The sequence below is a fragment of the Canis lupus genome, chromosome 3 (assembly GCF_011100685.1).
Source record: "Canis lupus familiaris isolate Mischka breed German Shepherd chromosome 3, alternate assembly UU_Cfam_GSD_1.0, whole genome shotgun sequence".
Classification (NCBI taxonomy): Eukaryota; Metazoa; Chordata; class Mammalia; order Carnivora; family Canidae; genus Canis; species Canis lupus.
In genome coordinates this window covers 55,622,437-55,628,118 of record NC_049224.1, presented here as the reverse complement: position 1 = coordinate 55,628,118, position 5,682 = coordinate 55,622,437, and the positions used below count along the sequence as shown (strand labels likewise).

Genomic DNA, 5,682 nt, shown 5'->3' with positions numbered 1-5,682 from the left:
GGGATCCCCTGTGGGAGGGAAAGGTTTGGGAATTCCTTCCCAGCTGGGCACAGATGTGCCATGGCTCATCCCTCCTCTGCCCCATCTGCTTGGCCAGGTGAGTAGAGATGAAGGAGGAGTCCTTTGGGCCCTCCAGCAGCCAGGACGCTGAATGCTCTGAATGGTGTCTACTCTTCTGGTGTCTACTCTTCCTCCCACCAGGGAGGCCCCCTGGTGGACAAGGATGCCGGGAGTCTGTACCATGGTCCTGGGTGCAGTGTGCCTGCCCACTGGAGGTCCGCATCTCCTGAGACCAAATGCGCTGGTGTGCCCTCCCTGGCTCCAGAAGAAGGGGAGGTAGGCACTCTAAACCATACCCTCACTGGATGTGTGTAAGGCTGCAGGCCATGCAGCTCTGCTTTCATTCCAGAATGAACCAGGCTGAGGGTGGCCCAGGAGATCAGTATTGACATGAAGATTTCTGCTCCCCACCCTTCCACTCGTTTCTTTTCCATCCTCTCTTCAAGCTAAATCTTCCTTGTCTTTGGATCCACGGCTTCATGTCTGGCAGTGAAAGCCAACCGTAACATCTCCAGTTAGAAATAGATGTTTTGAAATCCCTCATTGGCCAAACACTAATGTAGAAGGGGTACCAAGAGACAGCTAAGCGGAGATGCCTCCTGCTGGGTAAGTTGGATTTAATAGCTACACCATTTAAATCATTAAATTCTCACCCAAACAAGCAAAGTAGTGACAGATTGTCTGAACCAGTCATTTTTCCTAATTCCTCCTATCTGAATCCCTCCTGGAACAGCCCAGCCCCAAGCCTGGAGGCTCCTCTGCCGTGACTCCGTCCTTGTGCCAGGTGATGGTGTAATCAGGTGGCCTTAGGAGGCAGGGAGGCCGGCTGAGTGCAAGCTCTGACCAACCCACCCCCCACCACCACCACTGCCAGGAGGTGGCTCTGGAAGTTACTCCCCCAGGGTTAGTTGCATCATGTCCCCCATGGACACGATAGCATCTCGTTGGCGGCAGTGGGCGGGCGAAGTGGGATCCCCTCCACCTGGCACCTACCACAGTGCCCAGCACTCCGCCAAGGATCTAAGTGGATGCGATCTCTCCCTGAGATGGTGGGGGCTCGGGCGGGGTGCCGGACCACACACGAGGCCGGCTGGGGCGTGCTGGCGCGCGGTGGGGCCAGACGTGTGGTTCTGGTTGGTGAGCGGCAGACGGCGCCCCTCTGCCAGTCTCTGTGTGGTTTGGGAAGGGGTGAGGCAGGCGGGGAGCCTGGGGGACAGAGCTGCACCGGCTTTGCCTCTAGCGACTGCAGAAACCACACCTCAATTAGAGGGAACTGTCTGGAATGTGAAAAGGTCAGGAACTTGGGGGGAGAAGTGGTCATGTCATTTTGGAATGTACACAGCTGAAGCAGGGGCAGGCGGGGGGCGGGGGGGTCGGCGGTAATGAGTCCTCTGAGTCTGAGGGAACGAGCTGGAATCCCAGCTGGCCCACCTAGCAGAGGACGGATGCTGCGGGTCAGCCTCCTCATCCCAGGAGCATGAATAGAAGCCCCCACCTCAAGGATAACTGTGGGTCCTATAGACAGGGCTCCTGGCCCAGGAACATGTGTCACCATCAGATGACAGTAGGTCACCATTCCCTTGGGTCAGGAAAGCCAATGCCAAACACCTGGACAAAACGCAGTTTTAACCATGGCCTTTTTTTTTTTTTTTTTTTTTTTTTTATTGGTGTTCAATTTACTAACATACAGAATAACACCCAGTGCCCGTCACCCATTCACTCCCACCCCCCGCCCTCCTCCCCTTCTACCACCCCTAGTTCATGAGAGAGAGAGAGAGAGAGGCAGAGACACAGGCAGAGGGAGAAGCAAGTTCCCTGCGGGGACCCCAATGCAGAACTTGATCCCAGGACCCCGGGATCATGATCTGAGTCGAAAGCAGATGCTCAACCACTGAGCCACCCAAGTGCCCCTAACCATGGCCTTTTAAGGAACCATTTCTTCAGCAAAGGAAATCCTGATGATAACCTTTTGAACGACCCAAAGGAGCACAAAGATGAGAGGCCTGTAAGGGAAGGTCTCCATCAGCTCGGGTGTTAAAAGCCCACATACTCCAGATGGAAGAGGGGGGGTCACCTACCCCAGAGAAAAACCAAAATGCCTCCCCTCTGCTTCCTTACCACTCCCTGTCTTCGAAGCAAACTCACCCCCACCTGCTGCTCCCTCTCTTCTCATCTTATTCAGAGATGCCCACTGAGCATCTACACTTGCCAATTGCATACCCCCGATCCACCCGCCCCCCCCTTCCACGGAGGCTGCCCTGGCCAGGATCCACAGGGACCCTCTAAGTTCTTTGTGGGACAACCTCCCCATAGTCCTAACCTACCATCACTTGGCAGCATCTCCATTCCATTGGGAAAACATCTTTTATATCCCTGCTGTCTTCAGGGCACCAAAAATTCTAGGGTGACTATCACACGGTTAACCACTTCCTCTTTGATTTCCTGGTTTTTAACAATACTTTTCTTTCTTCCTCCCATATTGTCCGCTGGCTCATCTTCCCCAATCGCTGCTTAAATGGGGTTCCATCATGACAACCTTCTCATGGCAATTGGCAAGCTCCCTCCCAGAGGGCGAATGGTCACATCCAGCACAGACCTCGCTCCCCAGCTGCTGATCCTCCTTTCCTGCTTCCCAGTGACATTTCCAGGGGCACCTCCAATCCCACCTGTCCAAAGCAGGTTTGGTTCACACGGTCTGGGAGGCTGCCTACACCAAAGCTCACCACCGGACTACCCCCTGCCTCTCCGCCCTTCCCCTGCCCAGGATGCTCACGTCCTGGCCTCGCTGCATGGAACATGCTTCTTCCCTCCGAGTCTGGCTCCTATTGCTCACTCTCGCTGGCCCTCAGGTCACCTGGTTGCATTGTTAGAAATAGAGAATTCTTGGGACCCACCATGGACCTCCTGAATCAGAATCTTGGGGGGAAAATCCTGGAGTCGTACATTTTTATGAAGCTCCCCGAGTGATTATGATGCCTTCTCAACTTAAGAAGGAAAAAAAAAAACCAAGAAGCTGTAATCTCAACGTGTTACTAGCAATAGTTGGCAGGATTTAGTGATTGTCTGGATACGGAATGTGAAGGAGAGGGAAGAAAGCAAATCCTTCCAGACGGAATGCGAAGCTGAGAGATCGGCATCAGGGGAATGAACCACATGCAGGAGCTGATTTTCCTGAGTGAGCTCATTAATTCATTTGCTACACCTGCATTTTAACACGTCACGGAGACCCCAGTAGGAAATAAATAAAAACATTGCCGAGGTATTTCCTGAAATGCATTATTTCTTTAAATTCAGAACCATCTTTTATTCTTTGCCCTCTACCTGATGTTGGAACCCAAGTTGTCAACGCAAATGAAGGGATAAGACAAATGATCTTAAAGTAGGTGGGTCTGGGGCAGTGTTGACAAACAGAAGGGAGACATAATCTGGAGTCGAAAAAGACGCTGCTTAATTGGAGCTCAAATTTATCAGCACATCTCCTTCTGCAACCATTTTCTGAAACAATTATCCTAATTTATGTTTTTGAATTGCCAAAGGAATAGTTATGCCCGAACTCCCATCTCCCACTTGCCAAAAACATTTTGGACTCTCCTTGGAGAGTCTTTTGAGAATACCCTCTTTCACTGGCACGGTTGTTTATTTGTACCTTCGAATACCACGATACACCTTATCCATAAATCCTTTCTCTTCAGAACTCATGCTGTGATCACTGAGACTACGTTAATAAGAGAAAAGGTGTGTCCTGAGTGTTCATACTGTAAAGTTAACCCATAGAGATCTGAACCTTGAAATTACAGTCCAGCCTTAACATGGTCTAGCGATACAGAAAATTATAACTGAATCCAAGTTTTGCAGTTGCTAACGAGAATGAGAGATAAACAAATACCAACTGAACCACTGATGATTAAAGATAACTCTGTTGTACCTAAGAAGCCAACAGTGTTTTCTGTTAACATTTGTGTTTCAGGACCCCATGCTTTTATAGATATGAAAGTATTTAAATTTGCTGTCACATTCCTTCATAGTCTTAAATCAGCAAAGCCCAGCCTTCTGCCATGACTAGAACCAAATGTTATTTTCTAAAGAAAAGAGCTGCAGGATCAGGGAAGTGTCAGGCAATTCATCAGGAGGAAGGAGGACAAGATGCCAAGCCCTTAATGCTTTAGGGCATATTGGATACTTAACCCTTTCCATAAAACAGAAAAGCTCTTTTTTTTTTTTTTTAATGAAGAAAGCATTTCTGAATCCATGCCTTCTCCCCTATGTAGACAGCATTTGGGGTCCTAAATTATAATTTAATAAGTAGAGATAGATATTTAGAGCTCTCAATCTAGCATAGCAACTTCCTTTGCAGATGGAAGTACAGGGTGGAGAGCCCTGAGACCAGGTCAGTGGCAAAGCCAGGAGCACTTCCCCTGGCCCCCAGGTCCATCCACCATATGAGGCCACCATCTGCAGCCTTCACTTCTGTGCATACCTTTTCACTAAACAAAAGCCATACTTCTACATCAGGAGATTTCTAATGGATACCATCACAATTAACTTTATATCATGTGCCCAAATCCCGGAATAAAATATAGATGGTACCTGTCATTATGTTCAATCTAAAGTTAAAATTATTTTTTAAGTTAAAACAATTATCTCTATAATGAACCATATTCTTTTTGAAAATTTCAGTTGTGTGTGTGGGTATGGATATATGATGTCACAATAGAGGTTGGGTTCAATTTGGTAAAGATACATGAAGCCCTGGGATGCCTGGGGTGGCTCAGTGATTGGGCATCTGCCTTCAGCTCAGAGCATGATCCTGGAGTCCTGGGATCGAATCCTGCATTGGGCTCCTTGAGGGGAACCTGTTCTCCCTCTGCCTCTCTCTCTCTCTCTGTGTGTGTGTGTGTGTGTGTGTGTGTCTCATGAATGAATGAATAAAATCTTTAAAAAAAAAAAAGATACATGAAGGACTTTCCATATGCAGGCCCCATATGAAGATGTTGGAGGGAAGCAGAGGAAAGACATGAAACCAGCCTTTAAAGAATTCACCATCTAGCAAGAAGTCAGCCAGCTGGCCAAATACTTCCTGCAGTGGGTTAAGTACGTATAGGATAAAGGGGGTGGTGTACTGGAGCCAGCTGGCAGGAGCCCATGTCTTGCTAGCAAGTATGCATCTTGTCCTGGCTCTGCTTTCAGCATCTTCATGTTGATAGCTTGAAAATGACAAATGCTTAAAAGCGGGTTCTGGAAAGTCAATCATTAAACACTTGCCAGTGCAACACGGGAGAAAATATCACAGAAGAGATGAGTTTTTGAAGTATGAATAGGAGTTTGGTGGAGGGAGGGTCAGGAGGAGGAAAAATCAGCCAGCCAGGAGGAATATGTGCATTGGGGCATTGCAAGTCTAGGAAATGCAAGTGGATCCCTAGCTTGCAAACTGTTATGTGCAGCATCATCTGGAGTGCTTGTGAAAACAGTTTGTTGCTGGGCCCTGCCCTTGAGACTTTCTGTACGACATCTGGGGTAAGGCCCAAGGAAGTGCGTTTCTAACAAATTCTCAGGTGATGCTGGTCAGGATGAGAGGTAGATGATAGAATGCCCTGAGCTCGCCAAAAACCCTGGATCTTTCTC

General features: G+C 48.6%; 1 long non-coding RNA gene across 1 annotated transcript in view; it reads left to right on the top strand.

Moving 5' to 3' along the window:
- Nucleotides 1-3,322, top strand: part of LOC111095230 — a 6,277-nt gene extending 2,955 nt beyond the window's left edge. The window contains exons 2-3 of the long non-coding RNA XR_005357099.1: nt 507-666; nt 2,618-3,322. This is a non-coding gene — a long non-coding RNA (uncharacterized LOC111095230). The remainder of the gene's footprint in view (nt 1-506; nt 667-2,617) is intronic.
- The last annotated feature ends 2,360 nt before the right edge of the window (nt 3,323-5,682 follow it).